This window comes from Macaca nemestrina, unplaced genomic scaffold (assembly GCF_043159975.1).
Source record: "Macaca nemestrina isolate mMacNem1 unplaced genomic scaffold, mMacNem.hap1 Scaffold_99, whole genome shotgun sequence".
In the NCBI taxonomy this organism is placed as follows: domain Eukaryota; kingdom Metazoa; phylum Chordata; class Mammalia; order Primates; family Cercopithecidae; genus Macaca; species Macaca nemestrina.
This window is the reverse complement of record NW_027257890.1, coordinates 207,090-227,525: the sequence shown is the minus strand read 5'-3', so window position 1 is coordinate 227,525 and position 20,436 is coordinate 207,090. Positions and strand designations below refer to the sequence as shown.

At 54.8% G+C, this 20,436-nt stretch overlaps 1 pseudogene; it reads right to left on the bottom strand.

Moving 5' to 3' along the window:
• Positions 1–573: 573 nt before the first annotated feature.
• On the bottom strand, positions 574–19,127 carry LOC139361727 (SH3 domain and tetratricopeptide repeat-containing protein 1-like; annotated as a pseudogene).
• Positions 19,128–20,436: the final 1,309 nt, after the last annotated feature.

Here is a 20,436-nt window from a genome sequence, read left to right as displayed (position 1 = left end):
AAAGGACACTGAGTGAGGGATCCCCGGGGCCACCCTCACTGGCCTGCGGCTCTCCTGACACCACGAGAGAGCTCCAGGAGCTGACCTTGGGTCCTAATAGGGGACACCTTCCTGGCTCCAGGCTGGCAGGGTGGTGTGGTGGTCAGTGTACTGGGCTCTGCGTGTCCGCCTCTACCTGCTGTGTGACGGTGGGCCAGACTCCTAACCTCTCTGTGCCTCTATTTCTTCAATGGCGAACAGGGACACTAACAGCCCCCACATCCGGGCACAGTGGCCTGAAGGTTAAAGGCAAGGGTGGCACGAGACCTACAGCAAGAACTCTGAGCAGGGAGAGCAGGGAGCTGCCCAGAGTTCAATCACCATCTCCCCTCTGGCCGCCAAGGAAACCGAGGTTCATGGTGACCTGGCCCAGGTCTGTTGGACTCACGGTCCTTCTCATCCCCAAGATCAGAGGGCTGCCACCAGGGAAGGAGCTGTCCCCTAGACACAGCCCAGGAAGCACACAGGGAAGGATGCCATGGGGACTTCGGTATGTTTTTGCAAAAAAAAAAAACAAAACAAAACATTTATTGCTATTTGAACCCTGCTTTTATGCTTCCATTACCCAGAAAATGAGCTACGGGAGACACCAGGAGAGGCAGGAGATCATCCTCCTTGCACAAAACCCACTCCCTCGGATACTGTCCTCAGCGAGGGTGGCTGGAGGCCAACCAGGGGGCCCACCCGCAGAGTGGCAGAGGAGGTAGGTTGACCCTGTGGACGCTGAGCTCTGTGGCGAAGGTCCTGGCCTTCTGGTAGAAGAAGAGCCACTTCTCGCAGTCCAGGAGGAAGTTGTGGGAGATGGTGGCCGGCCGCGTGTAGATCTTCAGCTGTGCCTTCTTGTTGCCCAGGTCCACGGCGGCTGCCAGTGCCAGCTGGTAGTACCCGGCTGCATCAAACGGATCCTGAAGGGGACAGGTCATGGTCAGCAAAAGGGGGACTCGGAGCCCGTCTTCCCAGAGGCCGTTCCTGTGTCCAGGTCATTCCACATGTCCATCCGATGCTGGCTCACCCCATGAGCCCCGAAGCCTGTGACACTGCTGTGGTCTCAGCTGCAGGAGGTGGGGACGACCCTGACACCCCTGGAAGCCTTCCTGACTGTCCCTACGCCCCACTCACCCCAAGCCTCCTGCCCCAGTGCCACCCTCTCTGCAGGCAGTGGCTGCTTTCCCCATGGACTGAGGTCAGGGCAGATCCTGCCTGCTCTGAGAGTTCCATGCAGGACCCGTGGCTCCAAGCCACAGCAGGGGCACTGCGTTGAGTGACCCAGGCTTCCCTCTGGCCCCTGTCCATGCTGACCATTTCCAGGCCCTCCACGGGCCAGGCCAGGTACAAAACCATCTCACAGGTGTCCTCTCTGGCAATGTTCCCTGAAATATTGACGGAGTGTGACTCCCCAGACATCCACTCCCATTTTCAATGCGTCTTTGGCTCAAACTCACCATCCCTGGGTTGGGATGCCGCCTCCCAGACCTCCTCCTTCACCCTCCCATCCCCCACCCGGCTTCTCCCCAGGCACCTCCTCCACATGGCGGTCACCCAAGGGACCTCTCTAAGACCCATGCCTGGCCTGTCCCTCTTTACCATCTCAAGATGGCTCCCAGGGCCAATGACAGAGTCCAAGATGCAGCAGTCCATTCCCTCACTGCCCCGCCTCTCACACGGAGCAGGGGCGTGAGAAGGCCCCGAGTCACCGCCACCGCTCATCCAACGCCCCCCGGCCCAGCCGAACACTGGACTCTGTGCTGGGTGCATGGTTGAGCCTAACGTCCTTGCTTCCAGTCTGAGGGACCTGGGAGTGAACACTGACCACACAGGGTGGCCCGGGCTGTGGCAGAGGGAAGCCCAGGAGGCCCCAGACTCAGCCGGGTGTGGAAGGCAAAGGCTTCCTGAAGGGGTGGGGGCTTCCCAACTAAACAGGAAGGAGCCAGCCAATGCATATGTCTGTGTGTGTGCCTGTGCATGTGAATGTGCGTGTTTGTGTTCCTGTGCGTGCATGTCCCTGTGTGCCTGTGTGCATGCCTCTGTGTGCACGTGTGTGTGTGCGCGCCTGTGTGTGCGTGTGCCTGTGCCTGTGTGCATTTGCGTGTGCATTTCCATGTGCCTGTAGTGAGTGACAGCCTGAGCCAGTAAACACCTAATCCACCCTATTCCAGGGCTCACTCTCATGTGTAGACTAAAGGGGACCCCATTTTAGAGGCAATTGGCAAAGATGCCCATTTACCCCTGCTTCTCTGCCAGCCTTCCAGGTCCTATCCAGCCCGGCTTCTTCTCCCACTCCTCTGGGTCCTGGGTCCAGAGCCTCCTATACATGGAGGAGGGTGTAGCCTTGGAAAGACAGCCGCCATTGGATAATTCCAAGGGGACCTCCCTGTGGGAAGCTGGCCTGTGCTGACAGCATAGTCACGATGAGGCCCAGAGGGCTGTGCATGGGAAGGAGGACTGTGCATGGGAAGGAGGACTGTGCATGGGAAGGAGGACTGTGCACGGGAAGGAGGGCTGTGCACGGGAAGGAGGGCTGTGCACGGGAAGCAGGGCTGTGCATGGGAAGGAGGGCTGTGCATGGGAAGCAGGGCTGTGCATGGGAAGGAGGGCTGTGCATGGGAAGGAGGGCTGTGCATGGGAAGCAGGGCTGTGCATGGGAAGGAGGACTGTGCATGGGAAGGAGGGCTGTGCATGGGAAGGAGGGCTGTGCATGGGAAGGAGGGCTGTGCATGGGAAGGAGGACTGTGCATGGGAAGGAGGGCTGTGCTACTTGGCGCTTTCCTTTCTCCTGGACAGGCGGAGTGGGCGGCAGGCTTGACCAAGAGAGATAAAGGCCTCTTCTGGGAGGCCCGTCCCCCTGGGTCCCAGGCGTGCCCCTGAGTGGTGAACAGCGTCCCCCTGGGCCTGACACTTGGCACCTCCCTATCTGGCTGGGACTTGGGAGGCCACAGAAACCACGTCTGACCACCAGGTGTCGCCAGTACTGGGCGGGGGCCTCCCGGGCAGCCCCAGGCCTGCGGTGGGGTATACGGGGAAGGGTCTTAGGGCTGCCCCAGCTCCTCATGTTGTTCTAAGGCCCCCAAGATCTCGGCCCTTGGACTGGAGTGCCCTGGCCCCTCAGCCCGTAAGGAGCACTGACACGAGGCTGGTGTGATGCTAAGGAGGGGCGGTGCCCGCTGGGCAGATGGGTGGAGACACCACAGGTCTCAGTCTGCCAATCCCAGCTCTCCACCCCTGCAGGGCTGGGGGCAGAAGGAGCACAGCACCTCCCCTCGAGACACACCCGACCTAACAAGGCCTCAGCCTGGCTGGCTGGGGCCCCGCCCCACTGCACCTGCCCTGAGCTGGGGTTTCCCTGTCTGTGAACCCAATGGTAAGACACTGGTCCCACCCCACCCTTCTTGGGTGATGGGAAGATTCAAGGTGTCTCGGACTCCAGGAAGGAGTTGCTCAGTGCAGGCTGGCACCCTGGGCAGGCTTCCTAGAGGAGGCGCCAAGATTTGGGTTAGATCTTGCAACGTGGATTCAATGTGAGGATGATGCCGTCCTCTGAAATGTCACTCTCCCGACCCTGTTTTCTTTGTTAAATGCACCTTGACACTTGACTGTCAAGACTCAGCTTTGGTGTCACCTCCTCCAGGAGGGCCCCCTGACTACAATCCCCCTTCTTTACCCAGAGGCCACCATTGCCCACTCATGTGTCAGCCTCCCTGGCTGAGACTGAGTTCTTGAGGGTGGGGCCTGGACATCTGGGGAGCTAGGTTTTACCTGCTAACCTTGCCGGCTCCTCCAGCTGGGTGTAGAGCTCCAGGGAAGCCACTGGGTCATTCCTAAGGAAGGCTGGAACCCAGGCCTCTGGGGTCCGGATGGAGATCCCACTGCAAGGGGGCCAGGAACACCCCGAGCCCTGCCCCTCCCCACCCACCTTCAGGTCGTAGAAGATGATGTCACCGAGCACCAGGTACACCTTCACGTAGTAGAGGGTCTCCTCGTCGAACTCCAGCGGCGAGTTGCAGAGCTAAACGGCCTTGAGGTAGAAGTGCTCCCCCAGCTTGCCATGGCCCAGCCGGTGGTGCAGGGCGGCCAGCCGGTGGTAGGCCACACGCTTGTTCGGCAGGTCCCCTGGGGTGCAGGCCAAAGGGGCAGGTGTGAGGATGTGGCTCTCTGGGGCAGGGAGGGAAGATGCCCCTCAGGAGCAGGTATACAGACCCCAGGCAGCACACGTGGCTTGTCTCCAGGCACCTGTGGTCACCTGGGCAGCTCTGGCCATTCCGTTCCAGGTTCCCAGACTCACTTTTCCATCTGCAAAGCAGAACTAATAAGGCCTGCCCCTGTCTACTGAGAGGCTTTGGCAAAGTCGGACTTGGATGGCCCAGTTCTGTGCCTACACATAGCCACCTGCCTTTGCTCACCAGGGGAGCCCAAAAGCCATGCAGTGCAGGTGCTCCCGGGCTCCCCGGCTCCAGGCAACCCACAGACGTGACATCCGACTCCTCCTGGGTGTGTCCTGATCAGAGCCCCCTACCTTGGGGAGTCAGCTGCACACCTACTGTGTACTGGGCCACGGGGCACAAGGCGCTGGGGCATGTGGCCTGCCTAGGGTTCCCTGTCTCTGGAGGGGGACAGATGACCCTGGCACAGCACCAGGGGATGCACGGCCTTAAGGGGCAGACTGCTGGAAGGGGAACTGGGATTTTATCAGCCAGAGAGCCATGTGGTTGATGAGGGTGGGAAGGGCACAAGAGATAGGGAATGTGCCACTCAGCCTGACACATACAGGGACCAACGAGATGCCTGGGATGTCTGGAAGGCAGAGGGCACACTGGGAGGCCCTTGTGGTCAGCAGCGGGAACAGGCAGAGGAAGCAGAGCTCAGTCAGGCAGGGAGCTCTGCACTGCGTGAGAGACCTCGGGCTGTGCCCCACAACCGGACGGGGAAGCCAGTTGGGCAGATCTGCCTGCCTGGACAGGAGACCAGGAAAATCCAGCAGCTGTTTCAGCTCCTGGCCTGCAGACCTGGAGGCTGGGCTCTGGCAAAGTGTGGGTCCTGGCAGGGCGGGGGCTCAGGGGATGTACCCAGAGTGATGCTGAGTGCTAGGGCCATGTAGGCAAACTCCAAGTCCTCCTGGGGCTCCTCCAGTGTGGCCAGCAGTGACACCAGCTTGTTGCACAGCTGTAGCTGCAGCTCCACCTTGCGGTTGCCCGTAGTCACTGCCAGGGGCAGGGCCCGGTCCTACCACACAGGCAGGTGGGGTCAGGTTTCCCGCAGCACCCACCTTGCCCAGCGCCCTCCTCAGAGCTCAAACACGTGCTTGGAGCTTCCCACACCCCAGCTACCCCTGCACCTCGACACAGCTCTGTGCTCTGGGATAACACACAGTTCAGACATCCAAGTTGGGGGCTGAAGAGTCACCTGAGGCCCATCCAGCTACACTCGACAGCCTCAGACCAGCCTCTCCCAACTGGGCACCGGGGGTCTGACTGGGGGGAGCCAGCACTCCTCTCTGCTCTAAAAACACCACATTGATCTGTGCCCAGGGCTGAGCCACACTGTGAGCTCAGAGGAAGGGAGAAGCCGTCCCTCTTCGGGGTGTATGCAGACCTGGGTCTCCCACTGATATGCTGTGTGTCCTTTGGCATGTCCCTGTGCCTCTCTGAGCCTCAGTTTCCTCATCTGGAAGATGGGGACAGGACTTCCCACTCAGGGTTGCTTGAGGTCATCAGGTACAAGGGGAGAGCCATTGTCACGTCCAGGCCCCGAGCGTTTGTCCCAGGCAGGGGCATGGTCAATATCATTCCCGGTGAGACCACTTGGAAACTCATCATGTGCATGGGTGGCCCTGCCTCCATTTGGGAGGCCTCCACCCTGCCACACCTGTGCCTCAGGCCTCCAGGTGCCCCACTGAGGCCCACCCACATCAGCCCACAGGCAAGCTCACCCGGTAGAAGGACATGCCTTCCTCCCGCTCCCAGGCCCCATTGAAGAAGATGTCTCCAGCTGCCTCAAACAGCTCCAGCCCCAGGTTGAGGTTGCCTGTGTACAGGTCCACATTCTGTGCCACCTGAAAGGAGACAGAAGTTCCCTCAAGACCCACACCTAGCGAGGTGGCTACGCGCACCTTTGCTAGGCTCCTTCCTCTCACACAGTACAGGTACACTTGAGCATTTTTCAGACCCTGTGCATTAGGGCTGCCCCCACCACTGGCATGAGGACAATGAACTGATGCTCCTGAGTGCCAGGAGGTGACTGAGCAGCTGCAGCCCAGGAGCCCGACACCTGTGAATCCTACCAACAGGGCTAGCCCTAGCCCACTCCCCCTGCACTCAAACCAGTCTCCGTGGCCCCCAGATTGCTGGGAGCCTAGCCCCTGGCTCCTTTCTGCGTTGCCACATCCCTGCCACATCAGCAGTGTTTGTGGGTGGGCCTGGTCCCCTCTTGGCCATGAGCTCTTCTTCCCTCTCCTCAGCTCAAGGAGGTATATAGCAGGTGCTCAATAATGAAAGCTTCATCAGGCTCGTGGGCTTCACAATTTGTTCCAGATCACACTGTGTTTGGGAAAGCCTCTGAAAACAGCCACTATGATAGATTCATTTTATAAGGAGATGTGCCACATGTCGCTTGGAGCAAGTTCTTCTGTGTGTTAATTGAGTCGTCACATTATTTGAGCATGTGCTGTATACCAGCAGGTGCTGTGCACTGTGGGGGGCCGCGCCTCTGCCCTCAGGGAGAAGATGCTGGCCACCGGGGGAGGATGTGAGGGAACCAGTTGGAGGGAGGGAAAAGGCACACAACAGGTGCTCAGCAGTGGCTTAGGAATGAGTGGATGGATGGATGAATGGATGAGGAGATGTAGACACATGGATGGATGGAAGGGTGTGTGGATAGATGAATGCTTGGATGGATGGATGGATGGATGGATGGATGGATGGATGGATGGATGGGTGTGTGGATAGATGAATACTTGGATGGATGGATGGATGGATGGATGGATGGATGGATGGATGGATGGATGGATGGATGGGTGGGTGGAATGATGTGTGTATGTATGTATGCGTGGGTAGATAATGTATGGATGGGTGGAGGGTAGATGATGTATGTACATGTGGATGGATAGATGGTGGATAGACGAATGTATGGATAAACAAATGGACAGATAGATGTATGGAGGGATGGATTAATAGGTAGATTGGTGGGTAGATGGATGAATGATGGATGGATGAATGGACGAACAGGTGAATGGATGGATGGGTGAAAGGATGGATGATGGATGGATGGATGATGGATGGATGGATGGGTGAATGGATGGGTGGGTGGATGAATGGATGGGTGGATGAATGGATGGATGATGGATGGATGGATGGAAGGATGAACAGGTGAATGGATGGATGATGGAAGTATGGATGGATGATGGATGGATGGATAAATGGATGGATGATGGATGATAGATGATGGATGGATGGATGGATGGATGATTGATGGATGGAAGGATGAACAGGTGAATGGACGGATGATGGAAGGATCAATGGACGGATGGATGGATGAACAGATGAATGGATGGATAGACCGGTGAATGGGTGGATGATAAAAGGATGGATGAATGATGGATGGATGAATGGATAGATGGATGCATGATGGATGGATGGAAGGATGAACAGGAGGTGAGCGGATGGATGATGGAAGGAGGGATGGATGATGGATGAATGGATACATGGATGAATGGACAGATGGATGGATGGAAGGATGAACAGGAGGCAAGTGGATGGATGATGAAGTATGGATGATAGATGCATTCATAATGGATGAATGGATGGATGGATGGATGGATGGAAGGATGGATGGATGATGGAAGGATGGATAGATGATGGAAGGATGAATGGATGGATGGATGTACAGATGAAAAAGTGAATGGATGGATACACGGGTGAATGGATGGATGATAAATGGATGGATGAACGATGGAAGAATGGACACGAATGGATGATGGATGCATGGATGGATAAATGGAAAGATGGATTGATGGAAGGATGAACAGATGAATGCATGGATGATGGAAGAATAGATGGATGGATGGATGGATGAAAAGTGAATGGATGGATACATGGGTGAATGGATGTATGATAAAAAGATGAATGATGAATGAATAGATGGACAGGTGAATGGATGGATCATGGATGGATGGAAGATGGTTGGATGGATAGAAGGATGAACAGCTGAATGGATGGATAATGGAAAGATGGATGGAAAGATGGATGAAAGGATGGATGGATGGAAGGATGGAAGGATGGAAGGATGGATGGATGAATGGATGGACGAACAGGTGAATGGATGGATGAAGAAATGAATAGATTAATGAATGATGGATGGATGGATAGAAGGATGAACAGTTGGATTGATGATGGAAAGATAGATGGAAGGATGGATGGATGGATGGATGAACAGGTGAATGGATGGATAAAAAGATGGATGGATGATGGATGATGGATGGATGGATGATGGATGGGTGGAAAGACGAACAGATGAATGGATGGATGATGGAAGGATGGATGGATGGATGGACCCACAGGTGTATGGGAAGATGATGGAAGAATGGATGGATGGATGGATGATGGATGGATGGAAGGATGAACAGGTGGATGGATGATGGATGGATGGATGGACAGATAGATGGATGATGGAGGGATGGATGGACGAAGGGATGGATGGATAGATGATGGATGGATGGACGGAAGGATGGATGATGGATGGATGGATGGGTGAATGGATGGGTGGATGGATGATGGATGGGTGGATGAATGGATGGGTGGATGAATGGATGGATGATGGATGGATGGAAGGATGAACAGGTGAATGGATGGATGATGGAAGTATGGATGGATGATGGATGGATGGATAAATGGATGGATGATGGATGATAGATGATGGATGGATGGATGGATGGATGATTGATGGATGGAAGGATGAACAGGTGAATGGACGGATGATGGAAGGATCAATGGACGGATGGATGGATGAACAGATGAATGGATGGATAGACCGGTGAATGGGTGGATGATAAAAGGATGGATGAATGATGGATGGATGGAAGGATGAACAGGAGGTGAGCGGATGCATGATGGAAGGAGGGATGGATGATGGATGAATGGATATATGGATGAATGGACAGATGGATGGATGGAAGGATGAACAGGAGGCAAGTGGATGGATGATGAAGTATGGATGATAGATGCATTCATAATGGATGAATGGATGGATGGATGGATGGATGGAAGGATGGATGGATGATGGAAGGATGGATAGATGATGGAAGGATGAATGGATGGATGGATGTACAGATGAAAAAGTGAATGGATACACGGGTGAATGGATGGATGATAAATGGATGGATGAACGATGGATGGAAGAATGGACACGAATGGATGATGGATGCATGGATGGATAAATGGAAAGATGGATTGATGGAAGGATGAACAGATGAATGCATGGATGATGGAAGAATAGATGGATGGATGGATGGATGAAAAGTGAATGGATGGATACATGGGTGAATGGATGGATGATAAAAAGATGAATGATGAATGAATAGATGGATGATAAAAAGATGAATGATGAATGAATAGATGGACAGGTGAATGGATGGATCATGGATGGATGGAAGATGGTTGGATGGATAGAAGGATGAACAGCTGAATGGATGGATAATGGAAAGATGGATGGAAAGATGGATGAAAGGATGGATGGATGGATGGAAGGATGGAAGGATGGAAGGATGGATGGATGAATGGATGGACGAACAGGTGAATGGATGAAGAAATGAATAGATTAATGAATGATGGATGGATGGATGGATAGAAGGATGAACAGTTGGATTGATGATGGAAAGATAGATGGAAGGATGGATGGATGGATGAACAGGTGAATGGATGGATAAAAAGATGGATGGATGATGGATGATGGATGGATGGATGATGGATGGGTGGAAAGACGAACAGATGAATGGATGGATGATGGAAGGATGGATGGATGGATGGATGGATGGATGGATGGACCCACAGGTGTATGGGAAGATGATGGAAGAATGGATGGATGGATGGATGGATGGATGGATGATGGATGGATGGAAGGATGAACAGGTGGATGGATGATGGATGGATGGATGGACAGATAGATGGATGATGGAGGGATGGAAGGACGAAGGGATGGATGGATAGATGATGGATGGATGGACGGAAGGATGGATGATGGATGGATGGATGATGGATGGGTGAATGGAAGGACCCACAGGTGTATGGGAAGATGATGGAAGAATGGATGGATGGATGGTGGATGGATGGATGGAAGGATGAACAGGTAAATAGATAGATGACGGAAGGATGAATGGATGGGTGGATGGACAGGTGAATGGATGGATAAACGGGTGAATAGATGGATGATAAAAGGATGGATGAATTATGGATGGATGAAAGGACAGATGGATGGATGATGGATGGATGGATGGAAGGATGAACAGGTAAATAGATGATGGAAGGATGAATGGATGGGTGGATGGACAGAGAGTGAACAGCACAGGGGTCCTCCTGCATCCCTTGCCACCCCCCTGATGTACAGGTCCACCAGCTCACTCTGTCACAGGATGTAATAGATCTTCCCTGCTTGCAGCCAGGCATGTGCCTCCTTCTCTTTCTTCTGGAGGTCAATGAAAATTCCCAGACTTCGTTTGGTGTAGTCCAGAGAGGATTTGTAGGCCCTGGAATCACTGGAATCAGACACAGGTGTCAGAACAAGGGCTCTCATCCTCCTGGAACCAGTCTGCCTCCTCTCGTGGGTCTGGTGACAGATGAATCTGGAATGTGGGGACTGGGAACGGCCCTCTTGTATGTGCAGTGTTCTGCCCTTCCCAGGCTGCTGGGAGGGCCAGGGTGAACACATACGGCATGGAAAAGATGAAGGACATCCTTCTGAGGGAATCGAGCATCATGCTGCCCTGTGGCAGGAGGAATGTGCTAGTCCATCTCCCCTGCCTCCCAGACATGGCCTGTGTCTTCTCCAGACGCACCAAGAGCCGTTAGTGTTCAGAGGCTATCTAGGCCGATGGTTCTCAAGGTGTGCAGGCATCACAGTCACCCGGAGGCCTGTCCTTATAGCTTGCTGGCCCTGCCCCCAGAGCTTCTGGCTCCACAGGCCTGGGGCAGGCCCTAGAACTCCCACTTGCCACAGGCTCCTAGGTGACATGGATGCTGCTCTGCTGGTCCAGGGACTACACTTTGAGAAGCATGGCTCTAGCACACTGACCCATTTTCCTTCTGTGAACCTGAGGCCAAGACTGGAGCCAGTCTCCCGGGTCCCCATGGAATCTGGCCCCTTCCCTGCTCTCTCAGTAAGTCCAACACTTGAGGGGCTGTGACTGCAGCGATGTCACCAGGCCCTGTGGGTGGGGTGGCCAGGGCCATGGTTACCCCACCAGGTCAGCATGCTCGGGGGAAGCCGAGTGGGCCACATATGGGACGTGAGACCTTGAAACCCTGCCCCGGGGAAGCAAGTGACACAATTGGCTCTGTCTTCTGTGGGAGAGAAGCCACAGGTGGCTGCTTTGGTCACATTTAAGGGGACAGATGAAGGCCAGGAGTCAAGACTCGGGGCAGGCAGAGGTCAGATGACAAAGGCCACCATAGTAGGAAGAACAGCCCAGAGTGCACGTGCACGTACTGCCTCTGCTGGGGTTGAGATGACCTTTGACCCAACAAGGGAGACTCAAGCTGGGACTCACAAGCCAGCAGCAGCCCTGGGACGACCCCAGACCCACCAGCTCAAAGCATCTGATGCCAAGGAACCAAATGATCCAAAGGAAAGGGGCTGAGGAGGCCCTGGGCCAGCTTCCCTGTGCCCCCCTCCCTGCCACCCCAACCCCCTTGCACCCCTCCACACCCCCACCACTGCAAAGCCAGTCCTCACCACTAGGTGCCCAGGGACAGGTAGAGCTGACTGGTGGTCTCCAGGAGCTGCCCCCTCCAGCACCTGGTCGGCCACCTCGCGGGCAAGGGAGAGCTGGAACTCATGGTAGATGACACACTGGGTCTCGCTGGGCATGACGACGCTGTAGAAGTAGCACAGCCGCTGGACGGCCCGCTGCTGGCCTGGGCAGAAGACAAAATGGAAGACGTCAGCCTCCCAGCATCGAAGCGAGGCTGGCTGGGTTCAGAGGCCCCTGCTCTGTGCTTGTCTCTTTCACACCTCTGTGAACCTGGGCCCCATAGGCAGGGAGCCTGGGCTCAGACAGGCCATGCACCTGTGCAAGGGCAGGCGCCGAGCACACCGTGACATGGGCACAGCTTGGTGCACATGCTCATGGTACAGGCCGGCCTTCTTTACAACTCCCAGGGCCGAGGTTCTGGCCAGGCTCGGCCCGTGCACCAGGCCATCTATTTCTGCTTCACAAAGCCCCTCTGGCCAGGACCAGGGCCACCTTCAGCCTGAGATGATGAGACCAGGGACACAAGTAGCCCCTGTCACAGATGGAACCCTGAGAGAGCAAAGCCAAGCATCACGTCTGCCACACACGGCATCATGTTGGGGGAATGGGGTTCAAAGCCGGCCCCTGGCATTTCCACACATGCTTCTCTCATGCAACAAGGCTCCAAACCCACAGGCTCACTGGCCTCTCCCAAAGCCAGGGCGCTGGGAACGGTGGAAAGCTTCTGATTTTCTAGTGTCAGAAACATTCCGAAGATTAACAAAGGAAACCAGGTACGCCGAATGGACATCTGTCACACACGCCCCCCAACAACAGCTGAATACACAGTCCTCTTGAGCGCCCATGGGACATTCCCCATGACAGACCATGTGCCAGGCCACAAAACGAGCCTCAGTGAAGGGAGAAGGACTGAGACCAAAGCACAGGTGTTCTTCAGCTGTACTGGCACGAAACTGGAAATCGACAGTGAAGGAAACGTGGGAAATTCAAAAATATGTGAAAACTACACACTCCTTAACAACCAGTGAGTCAAAGAAGAGACCATCAGGGAAACTGAAAATTAATTTGAAAAGAATACAAACAAATGCACAGCCCGGGCCAGCACGGTGGCTCACACCTCTCCTCCCAGCACTGTGGGAGGCCGAGGCGGGAGGATCGCTTGAGTCCAGGAGTTTGAGATCAGCCTGGGAAACATGGTGAAACCCTGTCTCTATAAAAAAAAAAATACAAAAATTAGCCGGGTGTGGCGGTGCACATCTGTAATTCCAGCTACTCAGGAGGCTGAGGCATGAGAATGACTTGAACCTGGGTAGAAGTTGCAGTGAGCCAATATTGCACCACTGCACCCCAGCCTGAGCAATAGAGCAAAACTTAAAAAAAAAAAAAAATAGCACAGTGTATCAAAAACACCAAGATGTAGCTAAGGCAGTGCTGAAAGGGAAATTTATAACTGTAAATGTCTACATTCAAAGAAAGAAGAAAAATCTCAAATCAAAAGCCTAACTTTCCACCTTAAGAAACTAGAAAATGAACTAAACCCAAAGTGAATAAAAGGAAGAACATAATAAACGTGAGAGTGGAAATGGGAAGTAAAAATACAGAGAATGGAAAAACAAAAGAAATAATCAACAGAACCAAAAGTGGGTTTTTTGAAAATAATAACAAAATTGACAAATCTTTCACCAGACTGACCAAGAAAACAAAGATGGGGCACAAACGACTAAAATCAGAGACTGAGCACCATGGCTCACGCCTGTCATCCCAGCACTTTGTGAGGCCGAGGGGGAAGGATCACTGAGGCCAGCATTCAAGACCCCCCTGGGAGAACATGATGAGACCCCATCTCTAATAAAAATAAACAAACAATTACAAACCCAAGTCTCTAAAATCAGAAATGAAAGAGGAAACATGATTGCCGACCTGACAGAAATAAAAGGATTCCATGAAAACACTACGAACAATTGTACACCAAGAAGCCAGACCATCTAGACACAACAGCCAGACTCTTAGAAGGACACAAACTACCGAAAGTGACTCAAAAATGACGCCAAGGAAGCATGTGGGGTATCAGCCCCGCCCTCGGTCTCCCCGACCGTTCAGCTCAGGGTGGGGAGACAGGGAAGCATGATCCCCGTTCCCTGGCCTGCATTTCCAAGTCTGAATCCCCCAGCACCCAGGGGAGGGCCTCGTAGGAGGAGGTACCACAGGCTATTGTGCCAGGAGCCACCGGAGGCTGCAGTGGGGACTGGGGCGCTGGGTTCCTGGAGGGTCTCCTTCCAGTCAGAGAATGTCCCTGGGGAAGAAGCCTGGGTCTGAACCCCCCAACCTTCCTTGGGCAGATGTGTGGGACCGCGGCCCCTTCACACGGTCCTTTCCAAAATCTCATCACTCCTAGGGCCAAGAGTGGGTGCCAGGCCTGTGCTGGGAAATGAGCAGATTCAGATTTGGGCACAGCCCCTGGAGCTCTGGTCCAGGCCACAAGAGGCACCTCTGAGTGGTCTCACTATGCCATGACAAAGCGCTGCAAGGCAGAGGGGACTCAGCAGTATCCCTTGTCTCAGCCATTTCCCTGCACTCAACTTCCTCAGCTATTCTCTGCGGCCTAGATTGCGGACAGCCCTGCCCAGCTACTGTCCGTTCACTGCTCGGTCTGCAGTGACTGTTTGATAGCACTCCGTGGCTCCCCAGTGCTCTTGGGGAAAAGGCCAAGCCACAGCCTGAGGCCCCAGGCCCTGCTTAGCTCTCCAGAAGAGCTTCTCACCATCCAGCACCCAACCCACCCACTCCCAACTCTGCACCTCCCTGCATAAGCCCTGCTCACTCACCCCACTCACACCCCACTCATCTCCGCTCCCACTTCCGTTCACTCACCCCCACTCACACCACACTCATCCCCACTCACACTCCCGCTCACTCACCACCACTCACACCCCACCCATCCTCGCTGACTCACCCCCACTTGCTCACCCCTGGGCCTTCACACAGGCTACACCATCAGCCCCTCATCCACACCTATTACTTGACTAAATCCTCTTAACCTTCTGGGCCCAGACTAAAGAGGCTTCCCTAACCCGGGGCCAAGTGCTGCCCCGCCATCACGCCACTCACCTTTTTGTGGCTTCTCTGGCCTGAAGCTCACATTCCCACGCTCAGCACCTCCCTCCCGAGGACCCCACAAGCCCCTTTTGTGGGTGGGGCCTGGCACACTCAGCACGAGCTGCTTTTGCGTGAACTGCTCTGTGGCTTTGGGCAATCACCCGCCCCTGTGTCCTCTGTGAAGTGGGATGACCGGTGCACAGGGCTGCCGAGATACCAAGCAAACACAGGCACAAGAACTGGCGTTCAGGGCCTGGCTCATGGAGGGGCCCCAAGTCCTAGCTCAGCACAACATGCCTTGATCACAGGGTTATGTCTAGGGATTCCCAGCACGCAGGACTTTCCGTGCTCAAGGCAGGATGGTCCCTGGGCAAACCAAGAAGAGCTGCCTGCCTCAGTAGGGTACAGAGGGCCTGGCCCTGCATGGGAACGGCCTGTCTCCACGGCGTTTGCCAACATCTGCTGCTGGCCATGACTCAGCGCTTTCGATGGTGGGAAAACCACCACTTGTTTCCGAATCACAAACCCCAGGTGTGCCCTGACCCAAGTGGCCCCAGAAGGCTCACAGGAGGAACTGGGGCACTCACTCTCCACGTGGTCCATCTCCACGGCCACCAGAAGGACCCACTCGTAGTAGCCCTTGCACTGCTGGGCCGGGCCCTGGCGGGTGAAGAGGTAGCCCAGGAGTATGTGGGTGAAGTCCCGGCCACACTCCCCACAGGGAAGCCTCGAGAACAGACGTACAGCCTCCAGGAGGTAGTGCTGGGCCAGCTGGTCCCAAAGTTGGCCAGCAACACTGCCTGGTTCCTCCGCTGGCCCAGGTCCCAAGCCACCGGTAGTGCGTGGTAGTAGCCCTTGGCTGCCTGCCTCGTCTGTCCCGTCCTCTTCAGAGCCACGGCCACCAATGTTGGCAATCACACCCTCCTGGTCCTCGCTGACCACCACTGCATCCTGGACAGACTGCAGGATGTTCAGGGCCACCAGGCTCTGCCTATGAAGCACATGCAACCAGGCCAGGGCCACCAGGGGGTCCACGATGGCACGGACTCCGGCAACAGCACAGGCTTCCACCGCCTGCGTCATGAAGGTGATGGCTGGGCCATGGTAGCCATAGTAGCTGTACGGCTGGGCCAGGCTGGCGTGGAGAAGGCCGCGCAGCGCCTGGCCTGTGCCCGGGATTAGGGAGGCCAGCGCTCGCCTGAGGTAGTGGGAAGTCTGGGTGGGGAGGCTCTGGGGCTGGAGGGCGTTCTGGAGCACCAGGTTCACGTTCCTCAGCGAACCAGCCAGCGAGTCCTGTGTCCTCAATGAGGCCACCTTGACACAGCTCAGCACCAGGTGGGGCAGGCACTCGCGGCTGTAGATGTCAGCCAGGAGTAGGCAGCAGTCTGAGAGCCACGCAGCGTCTGGGGCTCCCGAGTCCCTGTGCAAAAACAACAGCTGCTCTAGGAAGGGCAGGGCCTCCTCAGGCTGCTTGAGGTGCACGTGGTGCCTGGCCAGCAGGAAGCAGGCCCGGGCCTAGGCCTGCTGGCTCTGGCCACCCACCGCCCACTGCAGCACCAGCTGCAGGAGCTCCCCGTCCGCCTCGGTGCTGCAGATGTGGCCAGGCGTCCCCAGGGCCAGGGCCATGGCTCTGGGAACCACCTGTGTACACTTCTCCCGGTTCTGCTTCCAGTAAATGCCGGCCAGGTTGGCGTACACAGCCACCACCAGGAACAGGTCCCGGAAGATGCCCTCCAGGACCCCCAGTGTTTCCTCCAAGTACACCCGGGCCTGGGACAGCTTGAGCCTCCTGCTGCACAGCCGCCCCAGGAGGAAGCAGAGCCTGGCCAGGGCCATGAGGAGGCCACTTTTCTTGGCCGCCCCTCAGGCCTGTGCCAGGCGCCCAGTCAGCTCCTACTCGTCGCTAAAGCTGCTGAACATGCTGCTCAGCCATGGCAGCGCCAGGTTGTACAGGCCACAGAAGCTGGCCTTGAATCCAGAGCTGTTCAGGAACAGCAGCAGTGAGCTCAGGGTCTCTGGATCCTCCCAGTTGTCCTCAGCTTCCAAGCAGAAGGAGGGCTCCTCGGGGTCCTGCAAGCTCACGTTGCTGGATGCTACACAGAGACCCCAGGACGCTGGCTCCTGGGGGCAGCCTGGGCAGGTCTTGCATTGTTCCAGAACATTCTTCACCTTCGGCAGGGTCTCCTGTGGCTCCAGGCCCAGGCAAGGTGGAGGTATTTCTGCATGTCACAAAAACACCTAGACAGATTAGAGTCCAACAGTGAGTCCTTGGTCCACTTGGGGCAGGATCCCTGCATCCCCATCCTCTGTGTCCCTGGCGCAGCTTGCCATGAGCCCTTGAGAATTATGCGCAATGCAAACCCAGGGTCTGGAGCACGTACGATCTCCGGGGACACAGAGAACACGCAGGCCCGTGGCCCGACTCTCCTACAAAATCACCCTCCTGTCCTGCTTTGTCGCCACCTCACGGCATGGTTTTAGGAGACTATGTCAGCTCAGTGATCCCTCAGAGATGCCTTTCCCTTTAGATAGAATCAAAGCCTTCTAACTGGACCCATGTATATGCAGCACTACAACTACAAATGTAACTTTTGTCAGCATATTGGGCCCCCCGGTGGGGTACAGGAATCCATGAAATCCTCAACAGCCAATCAGAGCTATTGATCAGCTCAAAAGCTGCTATGCAAAATTGGTAAAGCCACCGACGGCACAGGACAGGGGTGTTGTACCCATGTACCCACCTCCGTGCAGGGAAACGGACCATCCCTGCAGGAAGGATGGGAAAGCTTCCAGGCCCCTGTGGCCACCTTCACATTGGATGGTCTGAAAACCTGAAGCCCTCGGTTCCTAACAAAGGCCAGCCTGCTCAAGCAACCCACTGGTGCCTGCTGGCTTTGGTGGATTCCTAGCCAAAGCCCCCTCCCAGAGGTGAGCAAACAAGCGCGTTTCCTGTTGGAAAACCTGGGATGAAAGGAGGCATTACTGGGAAGGAAAAAACCTAGATTTAAACAGACCCTCTGTTTCAAGCTCACTTGCAAAAAATATTTTCAATACAAACTGCCTCCTTATTCATCTGTAAAGCCTTGGCATTAAAAAAATAAATAAATATGATTTAGAGGCAAATGTGACTTGACTACACTAGATGAGCTAAGAAATCTCCCCCACCCGGCAGAGGCCCACAGCCCCTCCCAGCCACTACCCTGGCCTCCGGGGCAGCTGGAGAGCCACGTGCCTTTGCTCCAGAGACTTTGGCAGAGGGTGGAACCACCCCCTCCCCGAGGCAAACATACAACAGCCTTCCATTCCCCACTGGCTTCCCGGGCCTCCTGTGGGACCTTGTGCCTGCATCCCGAATGTACTGGGATGGATCCCATTCCCAGGGAACTTCCAAGGGCCCTTGGTGCATTCACATCACCAGGCTGTCCACATGCGGACCCTGTGTGAGGGGAAGCAACAGAGCCGCAGAGGGGAGACGGGAGAGCCTCCCTGAATCAGCCCCTCAGGAAGGAGCAGACCCTTCAGGGACCTCAGTTGAGGCCCCTGCAACCTAAGGCTCTGAATTCTGCTACCCGCTGAGGGCTGTGTGGCCTCCCATCTCTGAGGCAGAGCACAGGGCAAGCTGCAGCTTCTCCAGGTCATGAAAAAGGAACCCACAGCTACATGTGGGCCCCAGCAGTGGAAAGGATGCCCCACCTCGGTCGGGGACCAGGCGGGGGTCAGCATGTGCATTGGAAGAAGTGTGGGACCCCACAGCCTCCAGTGCCAGAGTAGACGGGAGGTTCAGGCCCACCTCAGGCTACGTCCCCCAAGCCCCCAGCCCGCACCACAGAGGGGTGACTGTCGCATCCAATGCCCACTGTACTCAGCTCTGTCCCCTCCTCCGGCATTACCCCAAGGCCCAACGCATAACCAGAGGAAGCCTGAGCCACTGGCAAAACCCACCTTGTTCCTGCGGCTGCTCGGTCTCAGTTTCCTCTACTGAGTCTGCCAAGGGAGAAAAGAGAAGCAATGAACACCCCCAGCCAGCACCTCTGGGCCCATGTCAGGTTGAGCTGGTGTCGGTGTTGCAGGGTGAGAGCATTGCAGGGTGCAAGGGTTGAAAGTCACATCATCCTCTTCCCTCCTGGATCATGGGAACAACATCACTGGTGGGTGGACACTTTCTGCCATATTGGGAGTAACATCGTCTCCTGTGCCTTGGAATATTAAGGACAATATCATGGGGGGCCGTGTACATCTTCTGCAATATTGGGAATAATATTATCCCCTCTCCCCATGCATACTAGGAAAGATATCAGAGTGGGTGTTCACCTCCTGCGATATGGGGATACCATCTTCTCCCCTTCTCCCCTTCTGGATATCAGGAAGAGTATCACACGGGGGTGTAAGGTGTCTGCGATACTGGGAGTAATATCAACCTCTCAGCCTTGGAATATTAAGAAGAATATCACAGGGTGGATGTACACCCCCTACCATATTGGGAGTAATATCAGCCTCTCCTCTCCATGGATAATAGGAACAATATCCCAGGCTGGATGTACGCCTCCTGCTCTATGGGGAGTCATATCCCTTCCAGGGTACTCATAACAATATCACAGGGCGGGTGAACACAGCCTGCGATACTGGAACTATTATCATCCTCTCCCCATCCGGATACTAGGAACCATATCACAGAAGAGCTGTACCCTCCCTGCAATATTGGGAGTAATATCATGTGCTTCTTCCATGAATATTAGGAGGAATATCACCGGGTGGCTGTCCATTCATTGCTATGTTGGGAGTCATGTCATACTCTACCACCTGGATATTAGGATCAGTGTCACAGGGTGAGTGCACACCTACTGCGATATTAAAACTAACATCATGTTCTCTGTCCCTGGATATTAGGAACAACATCACAGGTAGGTGTACACCCCCTGCAGTATTAAGAGCAATAATATGATTAATTAGTAAACATCAATGATCGATTTTAATAATTACCAGGCTGATCTCGAACTCTTGACCTCAGGTGATCTGCCTACCTCAGCCACCTAAAGTGCTGGAATTACAGGCGTGAGCCACCGCGTCCGGCCAACACTTCTTGACATCTCTTTTTGGACCTCAAATTTAGCATGCCGAAAACACATTTCTGATTCCCCCTGCTATAACCCACTCCTCCCATAGTCTTCCCGATCCCAATAACAGCATCTCTAGTCTTCCAGTTACTCAGGCCAAAATCCTTGACATCATCCTTAAAACTTCTTTTTCTCTCTCTTGTCATCCAACCCATTTAAACTCTCCTTTCAAAATATATGCCAGACCTAACCACTTCTCACCTTCCTCATCATTTCCAACCAGGTCCAGCCCTC